Consider the following 23,266-nt stretch of genomic DNA (forward strand, 5'->3'; position numbering starts at 1 on the left):
TTTTCTCAGTGAAATGAGAAACTAAGTCACACGTGGCGGGCAGGGAGTACATGGGAAATCTCTATACTTTTGTTCAGTTTTGCTATGCATCCAAAACGGCTCCAAAAAATAAAATGTTTTTAAAAAATGAAACAAGGTCACCAGTTATCTTAGGTTGTTGTCCCTAAAAACACAGTCTTAGGCAACAAGTTTTTCTAGAAGGTTTATTGAGTGCTCTCAGAAGATATAGCAGTAAGGAAATGAAGAAGGCAGGTTAACGTACTAAGAGAAGATGGCATGAACCTCTTGCAACCAAGGTCTCAGCCAATCCTGCTTGAAATTCTGGAGTTGGCCTGTCAGGGTTGTCCCATACTGGGGCAAGGGGACTGGGATTTCATATCCCTGTATCAGCCAGTTTTTAGCCATAGCTCACCCCCTGGAGGGCAACATAGTCTTGGGCAAGCCCACTTCCTGTAGCCAATATTAAACACTGCTGTCTACTTCTTGAACCTGTATGGTGGTCCCTTTCTTTGCTCCTCTTGGCATGCGGAGTCCAACGGGACCAGATGTCCACCACGGCTTAAAGGTCAATGGGGCTCTTACTGTGTACCTTGTTGGAAGTGTATCTTCTGGGAACCAAAGCTTCTAAACCTGTAGAGCCGAAAGTTAAAGGCATCTGGTCAACCAGCCAGGTCATTTCGTGTTTCTCATGAGTTTAGTGTATTCTAAATTCAGCACACTTCCCTTTCCACACAAACAGTATGAGCAGGTGCCTAACTCAAAACTCTGTCCATTGGGTGGAGTTTCCTCATAGCTATCTTGCAAGGTCACCTCTGAGTAGATTTCAGTACAGCAAATGTCCATTTTTAGCTCTATCCACATACTGGTGGTATTCGTTTACTAGGGCTGCCATAACAAACTACCACAGACTGGGTTGCTTAAACCACAGAATTTATTTCCTCACTGTTCTTAAATCTAGAACTCTAATATCAAGGTGTTGGGAGGGTTAACTTCTTCTCAAGCCTCTGTCCTTGGTTTGTGGTGTCTTCTCTCTGTATCTTCACATGATCTGTATGTGTCTATGTCCTAATCTCCTTAGAAGCATACCAGTCATATTGGATTAGGGCCCAACCTAATGATCTCATTATAACTTCATGATCTCTTTCAAGACTGTCTCCAAATACAGTCACATTTGGAGGTACTGGGGCATCAGGGTCCCCCCAAATTCAACATGTTAATTTTGGGGGAACACAATTTAGCCCAGAAAGCTGGGTGACCAGTAAACCAAGCTCATCATTTACCAACTGTGTCAGGCCGTTGTAAAGGAACTCCCATGTGAGTGAATAAAGGAGAGGTACTAGCGCAATAGCAGAGGATGGCACGGGGATCTGGGCGGCCTCCTTGCATAGCTCCCTATTGCACTCTGGGCCTGTCCAGTCCTGCTCTTGAATGCATCACTTCAATTTTCCAATGGATTCCTGCTGGGTCTGCCTGTCCATAGGGATCGGGAGGTCTGACAGGATCCAGCACATAATGGGCAGCTCCTACTTCATGATCACTTGAAATCCTGTGATTAGATATTCTGACTCTACCATCCGGTAGAGTAGCACAGCAGGAGCTGATTTTCACATGGTTTCTAATTCGCTGTTGCAGACGGCATAGCCTTGAGATTGGGATCTGAATGGAGAGCCACAGCATTTACTACACCAGCCAACTCTGAGTTAAAGGATGATGCTCATTGAAGGTCATGGCTGCAACTCTTGCCATGACATTTGAGGGCTTTCAAATCTGCAGTGTGTCCCATTAGAGACCGCTTGCCACTCTAAAATCATCTGACAAATTCGATTGCACCGTCTAATCTGTGATCAGTCTGAATGGGAGCATTTCCTATCCCATTATCATGGCTCCTAATTCTACCTTTCTTACATTGTTCCTCCTGCCTTTTACTCTTATCCTCCCACCTTCTCCCCATGTTTGATTGCGGATCCCTAAAAGGTCAGCATTAACATTCCCTAATGTCTTGCCTAATGCCTCGAGCCCGTCTTCTCTGAACTCTAGTGGCACTTCATCTTATATGTTCCTTGTTTTGCAGTTATTTTTATCTATCCATGACATCTGTTAGACTGTCAGCTCGTAGGTGGAAGGATCTAAGTCTGACAAAGCCAAAGAATTATTCAGCATACACAAACAAGCAACTTACACTCCTCAAAAAGTTCTAAGTACTCAGCAGTGTTTCCAGTCCTCGCCACTGTGAGAGGAAATAATAGAGGGGAGAACAGGGCTGTGAGGAATATGGATGGACCAATACAAATAGTAAGGCTTGAAGCATGGATGGAAAGGAACAAGCTTTGTGAAACAGGCTTCTCCAGGGACCCCTTTCTTTCTTGGTGCAAACTACCCAGCCTAGTTTTTTATCTCCTCTATGAAAGTCCGGGTGCCAGAGCAGAACTTCCCCTCACAGAGGCCATCGGGAACAGATTATTATCAACTGGACTTTGTGGAGCAATAAGCTAAGGTACCGAACAGCGACAGATCCTCCATGTCCTCTGGTAAGCCATCACTAAGCCTCAAAGTCCTGAAGTGTCCATCTGGGCTGAACAGCTCTTCCTGTGACACGTTAGGCATGTTCGAATGCAAAATCAAAGTTAAAATTCCAACACGGCTAATAATCAAAGTGTTGAACTGTGCAGAGCGAGATGAGGGGGAATAGTTCTCTTATCAGGTAAGGACCACAGAAGGGTGGTTCCTTACAGGTTCCAGAACCTGACTGTGCAAACATATTCAAGGAAAAAGGAATAATCAGTGTCAGGGGACAGACACATGCAACTGAACTCATCTTGCTTATACTTCTGTGTCACGTTAGAAATGGGAATTCGAATTGCCTCGTATACTAGCAATATGGAGTCACAGAATAGAATCACAGCGTGTCTAAACTGCAAGTTATTTAACCACTATATTAAATTCTCTAGTTTTACAAAGGAAAAAACAGACAAGGAAAGGGGATGTGATTTGTGCAAGGTTACAGAGCTAGTTGGTAGCAGAACTAGAGACAAAACTCAAAATTTCTGATTCACCAGCCAGTGAAATACAGCTGTAAGTCATTATCAATTCAACACACATTTATGGAGCACCTGATATGGGTCGAACACAATAAGTAACAAGCAGCAAAATGTAACATGAGTGGCTGATTACAGCACACTGACATTGTCATTTTCCTGATGAAGAACCAGCAGTTGACTAGCGTTTCTGGGTAATCCAAGGCCTGCTTGAAATCTTCTCCAACAGGGATAATAACAGCTAAAGCTTCTTATCAACTTATCCGTTAAGTCATTGAAAAACCTCTGTTCTCTATACAAGTGCTGACTAATGGAAATACACTGTAAGATAAATATGTAACTTAGAATTTTCCAATAGGCACAATGAAAATAGAAAAAGAAACCCATGAAATTAATTTTAGTAATATATTTGATTTAACCAAAATATCTAAAGTATTATCACTTCAACATATAATTGGTATAAAAATTTAATGACACATTGCACATTATCTTACTCCACTCCAACTTCAAAATTTATACTTCCAGCAAATCGCCCTTTGAACTGACCACATGTCGATATGCAATAGCCAAATGTGGCTAGCTCTAGCTAGTTACTATTGTGTGGAACATCACAGCTCCATATCACATACTAGAAAAATCAGTCCCTGATCTATATCTGCAAAGCAATTAAAGTGCAACCCTAACATGGTACATTTAGTAAGCTAATAAATTGTAAAAAGTAGAATGCTTTTTTATTATAGATGGAGTCCTATGATCTTCAGTTAAGTGCCCTACTTCCCTTGGTTATTCTATACCATGCCTGAACACACCAGGTCACTGGAAAGGTTAAACGAAAAGAAGCAAAAAGAACATTAAAATCAAATGTTATATTAAACCCAATAGGTTTTTAATGATTTCTGGTCTTCATTTATTCCAAGTCTCTATAATTGGGATTAAACATTATTTTTACAGTGGCAAGTCAGAACAGATAACAACAGGAATAGAACCACTTTCCAGTAAGACATTAGGGACTAAACTGTCCATTTCAAATTAGGTATTATTTTCCCCAACATCACTGTCAAGACTAGGTTTTCATAAAAGGAAGATCACTTTACATGGAAGGAATTGCTGAACAGTCTAGAGGTTGCAAAAACATTACCTAGTTAACAGGTATTCATCGTCCAGTTAACAGATGTTTACCTCTATAACCTTGAAGAAATTCTGCCACAAAATTCAAATGTAACATACAATACATATTTCTGAGCCCAGTGCTGCAAATTATGACTTGGCAATATTAAAGAATCTTTCAAATGACAACTTTCCAGAAAATCCATAATTTATAATCACATTAACTATAAATCAATGAAATGCTATAACAAATTTTAGATCCCAAGAAGACACAGCCTAACATTATAGTAGCATTATAGTAGCCAGGAGAAGGAGCTTCTGCAAAACTATTAAGCACCACCCTTTCAAGGGTACAGTTTTCCTAACTATCACTCTAAAGAATAAATGTTGAGGAAAAAATGAGGTACGAACCTTGGGTGTTTCTTGATATTTTTCAGTAATCTTGCTTCGTGCATTGCCCTTGAAGGAATATCACCGTTCTTGTTCTGAAAAGTTGTAAAACACATTATTTCATTTCCAGATCTCTGAGGGGGAAAAAGTCTTACTTTACGAGTATCCCTAGTTGGCCTATAATTTTAAAATGTGATGTTCTAAGGGTTAGCCAAGTGGCTCAGTTGGTTAAGAGCGCGAACTCTGAGCAACAGGGTCACCGGTTCGATTCCCACATGGGCCAGTGAGCTGCGCCTGAGCTGAGCTGCTGCTGGGCTGCCAACAGGCGGCAGGATAGCTCAGCTGGTGAGAGCACGTGCTCCTAACAACAAGGCTGCTGGTTTGACTCCTGCATGGGATGGTGCACTACGCCCACCTGCAACTAAGATTGAACACAGCACCTTGAGCTGAGCGGTTGCGAGTCGGATGGCAACTGGACTTGGAGCTGAGCTTGCTGCGCCCTCCACAACTAAGAATGAAGAAAAACAACTTGGCTATTCCTCTTCCCCAATTCCCCAACACTGTTCCCCTTCCCCAATTCCCCAATAAAATCTTTTTTTAAAAACTGTGCTATTCTAATTACTGAGATGATAGATCATGAAGTTTACATGCCTTGCATATTAAAATGACAAAAAAAGATTGTATGTTTAAAGGAAATGCCAGAAACTTTATTTTAATATAAGTTGACATACAAATAGGGGTATCTCCATTTTTGCAAACCAAAATGTCTGCAATTTTCGGGCGTAGAAACCTGCCAATAGTTTTGTTGCCCATTGTGTAAATTCTGTAATAGTCAATACATTTATCTGGGAGCATTTGCAAATTGGAGGATACCCTAAAGAATGTGACCACAATGTTATGTGAGAAGAATTAAATAATGTCTTCTGAGGAATGGTTGAGGGCAATGGAGAAAGACTGTGGGACGATGCCAACTTTAACATAAATACTAATAAATCTGAAGGGAGAAATAGACAACACAATAATAGCAGGGGACTTGAATACCCTATGTTCAACAATGGATAGAGCATCCAGACAGAAAATCAACAGGGAAACACTGGACTTGAACTGTACATTAGACCAAATGAAGCTAACAGACATATATATGAAACCTTCCATCAAACAGGAATAGAATATACATTCTTGTCAAGAGCACATGGAACATTCTCCAGGACAGATTCTATGATAGGTCACAAAAGAAGTCCTAGCAAATTTAAGAAGACTGAAATCATGCGAAATCCAGATAAAGACACTGTAAGAAAAGACAGTTACAGGCCTATATCCCTGATGAACATAGATCTGAAAAGTCACAACAAAATACTGGCCAACAGAATTCAACAGCACACAAAAAAGATCATAAACCATGATTAAGTTGGATTTATCCCTGGGATGCAACAATTGCTCAACATACTCAAATCAATAACTGTGATACACCCCATAAGGAGAAAAAAAGAGTAAAAATCATATGATCATCTCAGTAGATACAGAAATTGCATTTGAAAAAATTCAACATTCTTTCATGATAAAAAATATCTCAACCAATTAGCTGCACAGTAGAAGGACTTTACCTCAACATAACAGAGGCCATAGGTGACCAGCCCACAGCTAACATCATACGCAAGAGTGAAAAGCTGAAGGCTTTTCTTCTAAGATGAGGTACAAGAAAATGATGCCCACTCTCACCATTTCAATACAACACAGTTCTGGAAGTCCTAGTCAGAGAAGTTCGGCAAGAAAAGAAAGAAAAAACACCCAGATCGGAAAGGAAGAAGTTCAATTGTCTCTGTTTACCGATGACGTGAACTTACAGAGAGAAAACCCTAAGGACTCACCCAAAAACTGTCAGAACTAATCAGCGAATTCAGTCAAGTTGAAGGGTTCAAAATCAATATACAACAGTCAGTTGCATCTGAATCCACTAACCACAAACTATTAAAAGAGAAATTAAGAAAACAATCTTTATTGACTAGTTTGGGGAGAGAAATGCCTTCTGCCAGCCCTGCTAGGGATTCTGAGACTTTGTCAGACGTTTCCTACGAATGCACCCATTCCGCACTTCTTCTTTCCTCTTGCGGGGGCTGGAGTGGGGGGTTTCTGACATTGCATGCCTTTTTTCATCCTGCAATGCCAGGTCTAGTGCTGCCACCCTCCCGTTTGCGTTCCCTAGGGCGGTGCTGACTGCTCAAGTTTGTGTGCTTTATTTCAAATCCTGCAGTCAGGCCAGCTTTCTGTGCATGCTCACTAGCCATCTACAAAAACTTGCACTCGAGCTCCTAGAGTGCACGCACGGGGAGCCAGCCAGTGTGGAGGTGTGTGTGGGTGAAGTATGCAGAGCATTGAGGGTGCGGGGGGGGGGCTTGTTGGGTGGATTCACAGCTGGGATATCCCCAGGGGCTTGTGAGTAGGCTGTCTGATGAATTCCAGGCACTTAGTAGGACCCACATCCCTTTGATGCTTTCAGAGAGCTCTGGATGCTGTCCTTTGGGACCCTCCCAACCGTCCAGTTATACAGCACATCTATTTATTCTGGATGGCGGGACAAAGAAATGAGCCTCGTTGGCAGTCCCTGCACAGATGGGGAAGCTTGGTGGTCACTCACACACTCTCACTTGGCCCTGTGGCAGAAGCCACAGGCTAAGATCTCCCTTGGCGCTGAGCCGCCTTGGGGTGGGGGCGAGACACAGCTAACTTGGAACTGCTCCTCTTATCTTCTTCAGCGCTTCCAATCTCAGAGATGTATGCCCCAACAGTGTGCTGAAACTTCTGTGTTGGACTCCTCGACTTGCACAAAGGTACTCTCATCCCTGAGTGATTATCAAGATAGGTGTTCTTTGGTGGGAAGATGGTAGAAAATTCCTATTCCGCCATTTTGTTGATGTCACACAGGACTTGGAAATTAAGAGTTAAGTCTTGCTAACGGTGCTTCTTAGGTAGCGAAAATATTGTCTAAGGTTGTATGTGATGCTTTGGGGCAGTGATATGACCCTTCTGGCAGACATCAGAATAAAAGCCTACGAGCTCTTTTGCTCAGGGCTCCATAGATCTAACAGAGTCTTGCATCTGTCATCACCTTGGGCATGTCCTCCTTCAAATGAACTGAAATGATACATTCAGAAGCTGCCCTACTTCATATATAATATCTCCTATGCCTATCTGCCTTCCATTCTTTTTATCTTAAAAAAGCTTATGAGTAGAAACACTAGATGTCCATAAATTTTATTTTCACTCATCCCCAAACCTGCTCTGGTCTTCTTTGACCAAAGCCTTAAGGCATCATTACATAGAAAATGATGAAGCTGTTAAGAATGATGTTGGAGGAATCTTAAACTCTTATAGCAAAATTTTATGACATATTACATCCAAAAAGCAATCACTAAACAGCACCATAGAATGAGATAATATTAAATTATAGCTATGTAATTTAGAAACAATAAGAGAAAAATGTATACCAGCTTGTTCACAGTTCACATTGCCAGAAGTGAAATTATATTTATTTCCCTTCTTTGTAGTCTTATGCATTTGCTACATTCATTAATATGTATTCTTTTGGTAATCAGAAAAAATTATGCTATGTCAAAAATATAACTAAATAATAAATAATGAATGCCATAAACTTTATTTTTTATGATAGTTCTTAATTAGCCCACTTTTTTCAACAATATGCTGGAAAATTCCAACTGGGTTTGATGAGAATGATACAGGCCTGTGGGGGAAGGGACGAATGGTTTCATTTTCTATTTTTAATAATGGTGTCATGGATAATTTCTAGTGCCTGATTAGAAAAATAACGTAAGTTGAATTTATCTAGGAATACAATTCATACATATGAGTTTAAATACATAAAATAAAAACTCTCATTTTAAACACATAAATAATTCAGATTAAAATAATTCAAGACAGTTCATTTAAACCCTTAAGATTAAACCTCTTAATTTAAATACAGACAATATATTGTTTCCATTAAAACTTGTCTTCTTGGAAAATGCAGCATGTTCCTGCAATGGGAAAAATAATAAACCAGTGACCTGGATCTGCAAAATATCTCACTGTGAATTGGACAAGTCAGATTTATCTCTCTATCCTGTATCTGAATATGATCCGAAATTTATAGAGACAATGCATATGTTTCTACAGAGCAGCATTCTAAAATACGTCACCATTTAGAGTTTATTCCTTGAGTAGGATATATTTTCCTCATGTATAAAGTGAAGGAGTTGGGGGGCCAGCCGAGTGGCTCAGCTGGTTAAGAGCGTGAGCTCTGAGCAACAGGGCTGCCGGTTTGATTCCCTCACGGGGCAGTGAGCTGCGCCCGAGCTGAGCTGCTGCTGAGCTGCCAACAGGTGGTGGGATGGCTCAGCTGGTGAGAGCACGTGCTCCTAACAACAAGGTTGCCTGTTCAACTCCCGCACAGGATGGTGGACTATGCTCCCCCGCATCTAAGATTGAACAAGGCACCTTGAGCTGCGTGGCCGTGAGCTGTCAACGGGCGGCCCCATGGTGACTGGACTTGGAGCTGAGCTAGCTGCACCCTCCACAACTAAGATTGAAGGACAACAACTTGGCTGTTTCCCTTCCCCAATTCCCCAATACAATCTTCAAAAATGAATAAAATAAAATGGAGTTGGAATAAATGACCTATGATTACCCTCAAACAGGGCAACTGTCACCCTACATACACACCAGCTCCATAAAGGAACCTGCGTTAATATAAAGTCACCCCCTTTTTATACAGAGTTTCAAAATACTGAAGAACACAGTCATGCCCAGGAAGGAATACCCTTCACTAGTCTGACTCAACGACCACGTTGCATTACAATTCCTTGTTACATCTAAGTGAATACTACCCTCGTTAATCCTATAATTGTGACGCCAATGAAATTGACATGTTTCCATTTAAAACATTCCTCAGAACATGACACCGATGCTTCTGACTATGTTTTATTATTTCAAGAATTAAATTAGAACTTCTAACACTGCATCTCATAGTCACATTATCATTTACTGAATTCATTATAATTAACATCACCACTATGACTATCATGGGAACTAATATATGACTACTTATTTATCATTTTACCAATGAAAGCTAAAATGTACAGTTTTATCTCTTTCCTTTCTGATTTTTCCTTTACCTCATTCCAATAAATGAAGCCTTTAATCTTCCATTGTTTGACATATAAGCTAATTTGTGTAATATATTTCCCTTTTTCTTTATTATACAACTCTTACTCCCTCATTATTTCTTACACTATATATTCACAAATGAAATCAATTTATTAAAAGAGTTAAATGTTATTATAATGGTAAGTAGTTATTGTACTATTGGATGCTTTGCTAATGGTTAAGTAAAACATTTCTTGATTGCTAAACATTAATTTTAGTAGGCACTTAAATTCTTCTAGTCTAATAATTTCAAAGTTCCTATAATGATGGGTCCCTGCCTGCCTAAATCTGAGGGGCACAACAGTGACAACTTGGAGGCAGGGGTCACCAGGTCTAAGCTGTACGCTTGTCCACCTTCATGCCCGTTTCTCTTCTCTATACAGCCGAACTCCTACAAAGAGTTGTCTATATTCTGTTTCTATTTCCTCGTGAAGGCAAACAAAGTTTATGTTTCAACCACTCTAATAAAACTGTTCTTGTCAAGGTAAAAAATAACTGAAATGAAATGAATTGAAACCCACTATTTATTTCCAAATAGACATAGCAGCAGCATTTGGCTAAGTTGATCACAGAGATTCTCCATCCTGATACACTTTCTTTATGTAGTTTCTAGAATACGACACACTCAGATTCCTTCCCACCTCTGTGGTCACTCCTCAGACTTCTAAATTTTAAAGTGTATCCCATTGCCCTTGAAGGCTCTATTACACTCACATCTTTGGTAGCCTCATTGTCTCTTCTTTAAATGCCATCTACCATGTTTCCCTGAAAATAAGACCAAACTGGAAAATAAGCCCTAGCATGACTTTCAGGGTGCTCGTAATATAAGCCCTACCCCAAAATAAACCCCAGTTAAGGTCATCAGTAAGACATGATTGTATTTGAATAAATGTAGATTTTTGTACATGAATAAATGAATAAAATGTGTCTTTTGGAGCAAAACTTAATGCAAGACCCGATCTGATTTTGGGGGAAACACGGTAATATATACTGATAAGTCCAAAATTTGTGTCTCAAACCTAGATCCCTCCCTTGAATTTTAGACTTACATATTAAAAACTGGAATGTCTAATAGTAATAATAAATAATAATAATGACAACAACAAGAAAAACAAATGTGTCTATGGCGTTTATTATTTACCAGACCTTATGGTGAGCACTTTTAAATTAACTGAATCCGCAGAACCCTTGAAGGATTGCAGTATAAACCCTCACAGTTGGTTTTTCTGTTTTGTAATGCAAATGCCTGACTTATGCTTTGATTGCCCCGGAGGCATCCGCTTCAAAGAGGCATCCACTTCAAAGATGGCTATGTCAGGTAAACCCACTGCCAGCCACAGGACTAGATAAAGAACCAGCCCGCCTTCCACCATCCTTCTCCAGGCTCCTTTGTTTTAGAGATCTTGGTTGATTTCTACAACTGACCTTTGGGGCTACTTTTTTTTTTGGCTGAACTTGAAACCTTCCCGCTCTTATGTTTTAAATTCACCACCAACACAGAGTGAGCCCGGAAAAACCCTAGCCCCCCCATCCTCGACCGCACTAAAAGCAGAACCCCAGTCCCCTCCCCTCTCTCCCTGACACACCAATCTCACCATGTGGCCCCAAGTAATTTCCAGGCCTTTAAGTCATAAACGTGTTTACTTCAAAGTTTCCTGATGGTTATTGCTGAAGGCGTCTTGCAACATAATAAGAACAAGGGCCAGTCCAGCCACAATGTCTATTATTGATAGGCTGAGACTGGCAAAACCCAACTATGTACTATAATATTATCACCCCCCCCAAACACTTGAAGATGAGGAAACAGCTACACAGACAGATGGAGTAATTTGCTCAAGGTCACACAGTTGCTGAGTTGGGGAGCGAGAATTTGCATTCAGATAGTTTGGGTCCCGAATCTGTTCTCTAAATCATATGCCATCACTGGCAGTAATTAACAGGCATCTCAAACTTATCATGGCCCAAACTGAGCTCCCGTTCCCGACTCCCACCCCTTGCCCCCAGATTTGTTCTTCCAGAGTTTTTCCCATGTCAGGAAATGGTCACTCTAGTTGCTTAGGGCGAAAATGTTGACGTCATTCTTAACTCCCCATCACTTCACACAACCCACACCTGTTTCATCAACAAGTCCTATTGGCTCTAACATGAAACTATACCCAGAATCTGACACCTTCTCCCTAATCCCCGTGGTTACCATTCTGGTCCAAAACACCATTATCTTTCACCTGGAACACTGCAAAAGCGTGCTCAGTGGGCCCCTGGCTTCCATGTTTGCCTCCCCTGCTTCAAACTGTGCAGTGGATTCCCATCTCACAGCAAAAGCTAGATTCCTTATAATGGTCTAGATCAGGGATCCGCAAACTTTTGAGACAGAGCAGCCGCCAGGGGTCATCAAACTGCAGCTAGCAAGCCGCAGGCTCTGAAGTAAAAATGAAAATGAAAATAAAACTATCATAGCTTCATTTATAAAATTTTTACAGGGTATCATTCACATGATGGTGATTATGTAAAAATATATTTATGGCTCTTGAATAATTTTTTTTTTTAGAGATTTTTATTGGGGAATTGGGGGAAGGGGAACAGACAAGTTGCTGTCCTTCTGTTCTTCAATCTAGTTGTGGAGGATGTCGCTTCACTGGCCCAAGTTGGCACCATCATTGCGCTCTTCCCTGGCGAGGCAGATCAGTCACCGGCTTCTGGACGGCCGCTCACTGCGGCTGCTGGCCGCTCACGCTGGCTGCTGGCCGCTCACGCTGGCTGCTGGCTACATACGGTAGCTCATGGCAACCCACTGCCACAGGGGCTGCAGCCCACGCCGTCGCCGTCGACTGGATTCACGGCAGCCCAGCTCCAGGTTGAGCTGTTGTTCAGCATCTTAGCTGTGGAGGGCAGTGTCACTGGCCCTCATATGTGGGATCCGAACCGGGGCCCTCTGGCATCCCAAGCCAGTTCTTAACCATCGCGCCACTCGGCCGGCCCTTGAATAATTTTTAAATTGTTGTGAGGGACAGGATTGGCTCTTCCAGGGGTCGGCAAACATTTGAGATGGAATGTACCCAAAGAGCTGCATGTGGCTCGCGAGCCGCAGTTTGCCAACCCCTGGTCTAGAAGGTTCTACATGAGCTTCCCCTGTATCTTATGACCTCCCCTTGGACTACTCTCCTGCTTAATCATTCTGACCCAGCTATACTGGCCTCCTACCCATTCCTGGACACATCAGGCTTGTTCCTACTTCAGGGCCTCCATCATTGCTATTCCGTCTGCCTAGGAAGCTCTTCAGATATTCGCGTGGTTCATTCCTTCGCTTCCCTCAGACCTTTACAGAAATGTCATTTCCTCAGTGAGGTTTCCTTGGTCACCCTATCTCATTTAAACCCTACACAAGCACTGCACCATCCCTCCTACCTGCTTTATTTTCCCAGGTTTTACTGATTTATCTCGTTTATTGCCTATATCCTCCTATGAGAATATAGGTTCTATGGTAGCAGGTTTCTGTTTGTTTTCTTTGTTGCTGTGACCAGTGTCTAGAATGGTGCCTGGCACATAGTTGGCACTCACCAAATATTTGTTGAAAAAAAAATAAATGAATGAAGCTAAATAACGTTATTACCAGTGGGAATTTCTGGCACAAATACAGGTAAGGTGGGTTTTCCCTTAGTTAAGGGCAAGTGGTACCTATGCTATCTTTCTCTTAGAGAAATACATCTCCTTTCTCCCAGATTCTTTCCTCATTCCAGGCTTCTAAGTCACATTCCTATAGATGCTCAATAACCTGGGACTAAACTCGTGAGCAGTTTGACGTCTTCTATAGGCTAGATTTAACCTACACAGCACTAGCTGGAATAGCAAGCATAGATATCCCAAAGCTTTGCAAAACTTTGCTTACAGTGACTTTTCTAGCCACCATCCCTATAGCTCCTAAATTGCAATTTCAGATTTGCTTGTACCTTGCTGTCACCTTTTTAAACTCACAGTTGACTTGTGGACAATGTGCTGGAAGGCAGAAGTTCCTTTCTTCTTCAGTTTCAAGCCTCTGAATTGGAAAGAAATTAACTGGAGGACAAAATCCCCATTAAGCCTTAATTATGAACACTGAGTACTGATTTTTTTTAAAAAGGAACGAAAAATTATCCATCCTATTGATCCTTCATTCTACGAAGAGATTTCCAGCTGAAACCCTTTCTGGCACTCGAGCTGCATGTGCACAGGCATTTTAATTGAACTCTTTGAAAAACAGAGCCTCCTTGTAAAGTATGAATAGTCTTTGCACACATCTTCATAAGTCACTTGCTTAACAGTATTTATCTTAATGGGGGCATTCAACTATTACATTTGCCACCAACATCAGTGGAGTTCTGTTGCACTTTTAAAATAAATACATGTCACAGAGCACCTAGTTTAGGTAGGAGCTGGCATGAAGGAGAATGTGTTGAATTTTAAGACCAGTGCTTCTGAGCCTTTTATAGAGACCTTTTTATTAAAGCACTCCATTGCCCTATTATTTGAGCTGACATTTTGGTCTTACCTTGAGGATGCATAACTGACCCAGAAACCATTTCGTGATTATCAGACAGTGACTGCTGTAAAACAGTAAGTGAGGTATTTTTTTCTCAGTTCCAGGGTTATTAGCCTTAGACAACTTAAGTACAACAGTAACTGCTGATCCAGCTAGTAAAGTATGAAGGGAAATGAAGCTTGTGGTCTCTGGGAGTTTCTGATTCTTCCACTACTGCCATTAGCAAAAGTAAGTTTTATTAAGTACAAATTTGTTTAGTCAATTGGGGACTAATGGCAGGCTGTAGAGTCGCTTCTAAGGTGTACTTAAACTGGTTATTTATTTTGAAGTAAGTGGGGAGAACCAAGGGGGAAATTACAACCCAGGAACTTTTAATTCCGTCTGTGTGACCTTGGATAGACTGGACTGATCTTCTCAGGCAAATAAAGATTTGCAGTATTCTAACCCAAGAGGACCTAACCCAAACCCAGATGGTACAGAAGAACAAAATGAGACCCAGAGAACTTATCTGACTTATGCAATTCAAGAGATACACAGCTATGATAGAACCTAGATTTCCAGACTCCCAGTCTAATCTTCTTTGAAGTAATCAATTTACCAAAAATGTATTGGACATAATAATGTATCAGGCATTGTGTTAGGCATGTGAGGGATACAAAAATGACCATCAAGTTTCCTTCCTTCTAGATATTTGTAAGTCAAATGTGCTCTAGTCATTCCACCTTACTCAAAGATTACATTAAATATCCAGGTTGAAAGTTACACAGAGAAGAGAGGCTGAGTGAGATCCTTGTATCAAAGTGCTTCTGGGATCTCAACGTCAAAGCTGCCCATCACCACACCCACATAGAAATGACTGGGTTTTTATGATACATAAAAAGACATACCTGGAGTTTTAAAATAAAATAACTCTGTGTAGCAAAAGTGGAAAAGAAATATAGAGTGGGTGTATTATGAACATGTTGCTGGGGCTGGCTTGCACAACATAAGTTTATTTCTTTACAGTTCTGGAAGCTAGAAGTCCAAGATCAAGGGCTTGTCAGAGTTGGTTTTTTCTGGTGGCCTCTCTTCTTGGCTTATAAATGGCTGGCACCTGCCTATGTCTTCACGTGGTCTTTCCTAGGTGCCTGTCTGTATCCTAATCTCCTATTCTTATAAGGATGACAGGCATATTGGATTAAACCCCACCCACATGACATCATTTTACCTTAATTACTCCTTTTAAAGACATGCTCTCCACATCCAGTCATATCCTGAGGTACTGGGGGTTACCACGTCAACACATGAATCTGGAGGAGACACAGTTCAGCACCATAACAATTGGTAAGTGGTGCTAAAGTCACAGGACAGGAAATAGAAAGACTCCTTTTACTCCTTTAAAGTGAAAGAAGCACCCTATGTGTGAAACTGCAGTAAGAAAAGAGGATCTAAAAAACCAGATGGGCACATGTCTTATCAGGGAGCCCACTTCATGGACGGCGTAGCTGCCTGACCACTGCGCTGCACACCTGAAGCTGAAGCTGAATAATACTGTATGTCAACTATAATTGAATATCTATATAGTTACGGGATATGGAGTACAGCACAAGGAAGAGAGGTAATGGAATGTGATATATACGATGTCAGAGGGGCAATAGATTGGGGGAGGGGGTTACCATTTTGTGAGGGGTGAAATGTATATTACATTGTTCTGCACACCTGAAATTAAAAGAAAAATCCATAGGTGGAGATACGTGCCACTTTCATAGATCAAAAAACTAAACCAAAAACCAAAAAACTAAAAAAACAAAAAGCAAAAAGCAACTACAACAACAAAAACCATAGTACCCAACAAAGAACATAGATTCTGCTTATGATGAAAAGAAGAATTAAGTTTTAGGAAAATAGGAAGTGAGAATTCAATGGTTTGTTGAACATTTTTATATTTTTGACTTGCATTATAGGAGGCTAGGTATGTTGAAAAGCTTTAGAATTTGGTAGAAAAAAAAATATGCTACTGTGAGTGCTGAATTTTTTTTAATTCCAGAAATATAGATATATAAGCCATAGTTCCTAGATAAGAATAAAAATAAAAGTAAAGAAAAAAACTTTATCATCCAACATAAGTCAGGAAAGTAAGAAAACGCAAATAAAAAGTAATGGTAAGTAAAAAACATAAAATAAAAAATATAAATAATTCCAAATGTACAAAACAATGACAATGAGTATTGATTAAACTCACCTGTTCGACAAGAAAGATAATTATATTAGATCTAAAAATCCAGCAATTTACCGCTTACAAGAAATGCACTTAAAAGCAAATAGAAAACAAAAGAAAGTTTGAAATAATTAGTGATATGAAAAGATATGCCAGGCAAATACTACCCAAATCAAGCTGGTATACTAATATTAGTATCAACATATATTGAATTTAAAGTATAGAACATTAATAGATATAAAGAAGTACACTTCAGTATGATAAAAATAATAATCCACCTAGACTGAACCTGTAGGAACTGGACAGCATAACCTAAAAATACATGAAGCAAGATTGGATGAAAACACAATGAAATCAATAGTGTAGATTTTTAACATGAGTATCTCTTCAAAACTGAAGAATACAAAAATCAAATGACAAAAATTATTTGAAAAATCCGTTAATATGTTTGCTCTAATATGTGTGTGTGTGTGTATCTGTCTGTATGTTTGCGTGTGTCTGTGAAGAGAGAGGGGAAGAGAGAGAAGGTAAGCAAGAGAGTTTTTTACATGCACTCAATGAACATTTATAAACACTGACTATGTTGTAGGTCAGGGGTCTGCAAACTTTTCCTGCAGAGCAAGAGATCTAGTAAATATTTCAGGCTTTCTGGGTTATAAGGTCTCTTTCACAAGTACTCCACTCTGCCATTATAGTACAAAATCAGTCACACACAATATCTAAATGAATGAGCATGGCTCTGTGACAAAAAAAATCTTTACTTACAAAACAAACAACCAGATGAATTTACTCTACTGGCCTTAATTTGTCAGCTTAACCCTTGTTTCATGTCATAAAGAAAATTTCAGTAAATTTTAAAGAACTGATGTCTTACAGACCTCATTGCCACAGAAATATATATGGAGAAATCAGAAATTAGAAGACTAAGTCTCACAACTGTTAAAAATGGAAATTTGTAGAAAACCCTTTTCATGAAGATGGCGCCAAAAGTGAAGAAGGAAGCCCCTGCTGCTCCAAAAGCCGAAGCCAAAGCAAAGGCTTTGAAGGCAAAGATCAGTCCTGAAAGGTGTCCACAGCCACAAAAAAAAGATCCTAACGTCACCCAACTTCCAAAGGCCCAAGACGCTGCGGCTCCGAAGGCAGCCTAAATATCCTCGGAAGAGCGCCCCCAGGAGAAATAAGCTTGACCACTGTGCCATCATCAAGTTCCCCCTAACTACCGAGTCAGCCATGAAGAAGATAGAAGACAGCAACACACTTGTGGTCATTGTGGATGCCAAGGCCAACAAGCACCACATCTAACAGGCTGGGAAGAAGCTCTGTGACATTGACGTGGCCAAGGTCAACACCCTGATCAGGCCTGATGGAAAGAAGAAGGCATATGTGCGGCTGGCTCCTGACTATGATGCTTTGGATGTTGCCAACAAAATTGGAATCATCTAAACTGAGTCCAGCTGGCTAATTCCAAATATAAATTTTTTTTGCTGTACATGTTTCTTTATGTTGATTTCTGATTGTGCTGGGGGTAGTCCATACTGTGGTATATACTCATACACAATAAATAATGGGGTTTAAGCAAGAAAAAAAAATTGAATTTGTAAATAAAAAATTTACGTGTATTTTTAAAAATATCCCCCACACACACCACACACACACACCCAGGCTCTGATGTTTTCACTGATGAATTTTATGAAACATTTAAAGAAGAAATAATACCAAATTTACACAAATTGTTTCAAAAACAGAGGAGGAAAGAATGCTTCACAACTCATTTTACAAGGCCAGCATATCCCTGATATCAAAGTCCGTCAAGATTATTATTAGAGGGGCGGCCATTTACCTCAATTGGTTAGAGTGCAGTGCTCATAACACTAACGTTGCCAGTTCAATTCCCGCATGGGACACTGAGCTGTGCCCTCCACAACTAGATTGAAACCATGACTTGAGTTGGAGCTATTGGGTCCTGGAAAAACACATTGCTCCCCAATTTAAAAAAAAAAGCTTTTTTAAAAAAAGAATATTATTAGAAAACTATAGATCAATATCCCTCATGAACACAGGCACAAATACAAGCATAGGATGAAAAGTAATATCAGCAAAGGGAAAAGGCACATGGGACAAAATCCAGAAGAAACCAGGAATAAGCTTCCAAGACTACTCTTCCAGTAAAGTCACATAGCATGTGCTTCATTCCTACAGTGAATTGTAATAAAATGTGTGAGATATTGTCTACCGGAAAATCTCATTAGAGACTCAATGTCAAGGGTTTTTATCGGGGGCTGATCATGTAGGCACCCTCTGCCTCACACATACTAAATTCCAGACTCCAAAAAGGAAAGCAGATGTCCAGCATAACCATGCTGTTTGTACATAAGCATAGAGAGTCACTCTTATCAGTTAGAGTGGAGAGAACCCTCCCAAAACCCAAGTTACCAAACACTGGCCCACGGCCAGCCATGCAAGCAAGTCTTTCTAATGATACCAGTCTCCGGACTACAATGTTAACTGCTTTCTGAGAAATGGCCGACTGAGATTTATCCGAGGAATAAAAGGTTGGTTTAACAATTAAAAATTAACCAATGTAATTCACCATGTTAACAAAATAGATTTTAAAATAACATGATAAAGAATGTACAGCCTGATGTTCTAGGATGAAGGGCTCTGGAGCATTCTCAAGGATAGACCATATGTTTGGACACAACACTAGCCTCGGGAAATTTAAGAAGATTGAAATCATACCAAGCATACTCTCTGATCACAAGGCTTTGAAAGTGGATATGAACTGCAAAACGAAAGCAGAAAAAGTCACAAATATGTGGAGATTACACAACATGCTTTTAAAGAATGACTGGGTCAAAGAAAAATAAAAGAGATCAAAAGGTAGATAGAAACAAATGAGAATGAAAACACATCCTATCAAAATTATTGGGATGCAGTGAAAGCAGTAATAAGAGGGAAATTTATATCATTACAGGCCTATCTCAACAAACAAGAAAAATCCCAGATAAACAACCTCATGTTACACCTTAAAGAACTAGAAAAAGAAGAACAAATGAAACCCAAAGTCAGCAGAAGGAAGGAAATAATAAAAATCAGAGCAGAACTAAATGAAATAGAGAACAAAAAGCCAATAGAAAAAATTAACTCAACAAAGAACTGATGAATAAAATTGACAAAAGGCTAGACTAAGATAAAAAGAGAAAAGACACAAATACACAAAATCAGAAATGAAAGAGGAGAAGTTACCATAGATGCCACAGAAATACAAAGGATCATCCAAGAATACTATGAAGGACTATATGCTACCAAATTCAATAACCTAGAATAAATGGGCATGTTCTTAGAAACATATAGCCTTCCTAGACTGAATCACAAAGAGCGAGAACATCTAAATACACTGATTAACAGTAAGGAAATTGAATCAGTTATCTGAAACCTTCCCAAAAGCAAAAATCCAGGATCAGATGGCTTTCTAGTAAATTCTACCAAACATTCAAAGAGGATCTAACACCTGTCCCCCTCAAATTCTTCCAGAAAATTGAAGAAGAGGCAATACTTCCTAAGTCGTTTTATGAGTCCAACATTATCCTGATACCAAAACCTGGTAAGGATAACACAAAAAAAGAAAATTACAGACTGATATCTCTGATGAACACAAATATAAAAACCTAAACAAAATTCTAGCAAAAACAACAATGCATTTAAAAGATTGTACATCATGATCAAGTGGGTTCCATCCCAGCGGAACAAAGATGGTTCTACATGCACAAATCGATCAATGTGATACAACACATAAACAAAAGACAAAAATCACATAATTATATCAATAGATGCAGAAAAAGCATTTGACAAGATACAACATCCATTTATGATTAAAACACTTAATAAAATGGGTATAGAAGGAAAATACCTTAACATAATAAAGGCCATATTAAACAAACCCTCAGCTAATATAATTAACAGTAAAAAACTGAAGCCCTTCAGTCTATGTTCAGGAATATGACATGGCTGTCCCCTATCACCTCTGCTTTTCAACACAGTATTGGAAGTCCTAGCCAGAGCAATCAGGCAAGAGAAAGCAATAAAAGGCATCTTAATTGGAAATGAAGTAGTTAAATTGTCACTTTTTGCAGATGACGTGATGCTCTATATAGAAAACCCTAAAGACTCCACCAAAATGATATTAGAAACGATAAATGAATACAGTAAAGTTGCAGGATACAAAATCAATGTACAAAAATCCATTGCATTTCTATATACTAACAATGAAATTTCAGAAAAAGAAACAAAAAAACAATTCCTTTTGCAACTGCAACAAAAAGAATAAAATACCTAGGAATAAACTTAACCAAAGATGTGAAGGACATATACACCGAAAACTATAAGACATTTTTAAAAGAAACTGAAGAAAAGACTAAACAATGGAAAGACATTCCATGTTCATGGATTGGAAAAATCAACCTAGTTAAAATGGACATATTACCCAAAGCAATATACAGATTTAATGCAATCCCCATAAAAATCCCAATGGCATTTTTTAAAGAAATAGAACCAAAAAATCATCAGATTTGTATGGAACCACAAAAGACCCTGAATAACCAAAGAAATGTAAGAAAAAAGAACAATGCTGGAGTTATCACACTCCCTGACTTCAGCTTGTACTACAGGGCAACAATAATCAAAACAGCACGGTATTGGCAGAAAAGCAGACACACAGACTAATGGAATAGAATTGAAAACCCAGAAATAAACCCACATAAATATGGACAGATAATTCTTGACAAAGGAGCCAAAACCATACAATGGAGAAAAGAAAGCCTCTTCAATAAATGGTGCTGGGAAAACTGGAAAGCCATGTGCAAAAGAATGAAACTAGACTGCTATCTCTCACCATGTACCAAAATTAACTCAAAATGGATCAAAGACCTAAACATAAGACCTGAAATGGTAAATTTCATAGAAGAAAGCATAGGTAGTAAACTTATGGACCTGGGGTTCAAAGAGGATTTTATGAATTTGACCTCAAAGGCAAGGGAAGTACAAGCTAAAATAAATGAATGGGACTATATCAAACTAAAAAGTTTCTGCTCAGCAAAAGAAACCATCAAAAAACATTCTACCAACTGAATGGGAGATGATATTTACAAACGCCTTCAATAAGTGGCTAATATCCAAAATATACAGAGGGTGCCAAAAAATTGTATACACATTTTAAGAAATGAAAAAAAACTATTAAGATTGCAATACTCAATATATACTGATAACAAAAGATGAATACAAGTCACATTTGACTTCTGCAATTACCAGAGGTGCTCAAAGTGGTTACTATCAGCATCCAGACACTTCTGATTATGGTGAACTACTGCTTGAGCAACACTGACCAAAGTGTCCACTTGTATACATTTTTTGGGCAGCCCTGGTATAAAGAACTCATACCACTCAACAACAAAAAGACAAACAATCCAATTGAAAAATGGGCAGAAAACATGCACAGAAACTTCTCCCAATGAGACAGACAAATGGCCAACAGATGTATGAAAAAATATTCAACTTCACTAGCTACTAGGGAAATGCAAATCAAAACCACAATGAGATATTACTCATACCTGTTAGAATGGCTATCATCAACAAGGCAAATAATCACAAGTGTTGGAGAGGCTGTGGAGAAAAAGGAACCCTCATACGCTGTTGGTAGAATATAAATTGGTACAGCCACTATGGAAAACAGTACGAAGTTTCCTCAAAAAATTAAGAATAGAATTACCATATGACCCAGCAATCTCCCTCCTGGGTATCTACCCAAAATATCTGAGAACATTTATCCATTAAGATATATGTGCTCCAATGTTCACTGCACCATTATTTATTATTTATGGTGGCCAAGACATAGAAACAACGAAAATGTCCTTCCATAGGTGACTGGATAAAGAAGATGTGTTATATATACACAATGGAATACTACTCTGCCATAAGATAAAATACTGCCATTTACGACAACATTGATGGACCTTGAGATTATTATCCTAAGTGAAATAAACCAGACAGAAAAAGTTGAGAACCATATGACTTCACTCATATGTAGGATATAAAACTGAAGGCAACAAAGGAACAAGACATATAAATAAAGAAACAAAAACTCATACACACACACAACAGTTTAGTGGTTACCAGAGGGGAAGGGGGGTGGGTAGAAGAGGGTAAAGGCAGTCAAATATATGGTGAGGGAAGGAGAACTGACTCTGGGTAGTGAAGACACAATGTGATATATAGATGATGTATTATAGAATTGTACAGTTGAAACCTATGTAGTGACCACTGTCACCCTGATAAATTTTTAGTAAAAAAAAATAAATAAAAATAACATGATAATTTGGATAAATGTAGTAAAAGTTTTTACAAAATTCAATACTCATTCAAGATTTTAAAAATTATTAATAAGCTGGACATAGATGGGAACTTCCTCACCCAATAAAAGGCATCTATAAAAACATATAGCTAAAATGACACCTAATTGTGAAATATTTAACATTTTTCCACAAGGCTTACTTACAAAAAGGAAATGGTTTTACTGGAGGTCCAAGCCAGTGAAAAAAAGCAAGAAAATTAAACAAAAGCTGTTTGGGAATAGAAGAAGTAAAACTCTATTAACAGACAACATGATGGTTTACATAGAAAATTCTAAGTAATCTACAAAGCAACTAGTAAAATTAACAAGTGAGGGCCGGCGGAGTGGCGCGATGGTTAAGAACTGGCTTGGGACGCCAGAGGGCCCCGGTTCGGATCCCACATGAGGGCCAGTGACACTGCCCTCTACAGCTAAGA

General features: G+C 39.3%; 1 long non-coding RNA gene and 1 pseudogene across 1 annotated transcript in view; one reads left to right on the plus strand and one right to left on the minus strand.

Moving 5' to 3' along the window:
• Nucleotides 1-253: 253 nt before the first annotated feature.
• Nucleotides 254-23,266, minus strand: part of LOC109384826 (uncharacterized) — a 130,570-nt gene continuing 107,557 nt past the window's right edge. The window contains exons 2-3 of the long non-coding RNA XR_002124495.1: nucleotides 4,554-4,627; nucleotides 254-630 (exon numbers count right to left, since the gene is read on the minus strand). This is a non-coding gene — a long non-coding RNA (uncharacterized LOC109384826). The remainder of the gene's footprint in view (nucleotides 631-4,553; nucleotides 4,628-23,266) is intronic.
• LOC109384824 (60S ribosomal protein L23a pseudogene) lies at nucleotides 17,416-17,935 on the plus strand (annotated as a pseudogene).

Source organism: Hipposideros armiger, unplaced genomic scaffold (genome assembly GCF_001890085.2).
Source record: "Hipposideros armiger isolate ML-2016 unplaced genomic scaffold, ASM189008v1 scaffold_103, whole genome shotgun sequence".
Taxonomy (NCBI): Eukaryota; Metazoa; Chordata; class Mammalia; order Chiroptera; family Hipposideridae; genus Hipposideros; species Hipposideros armiger.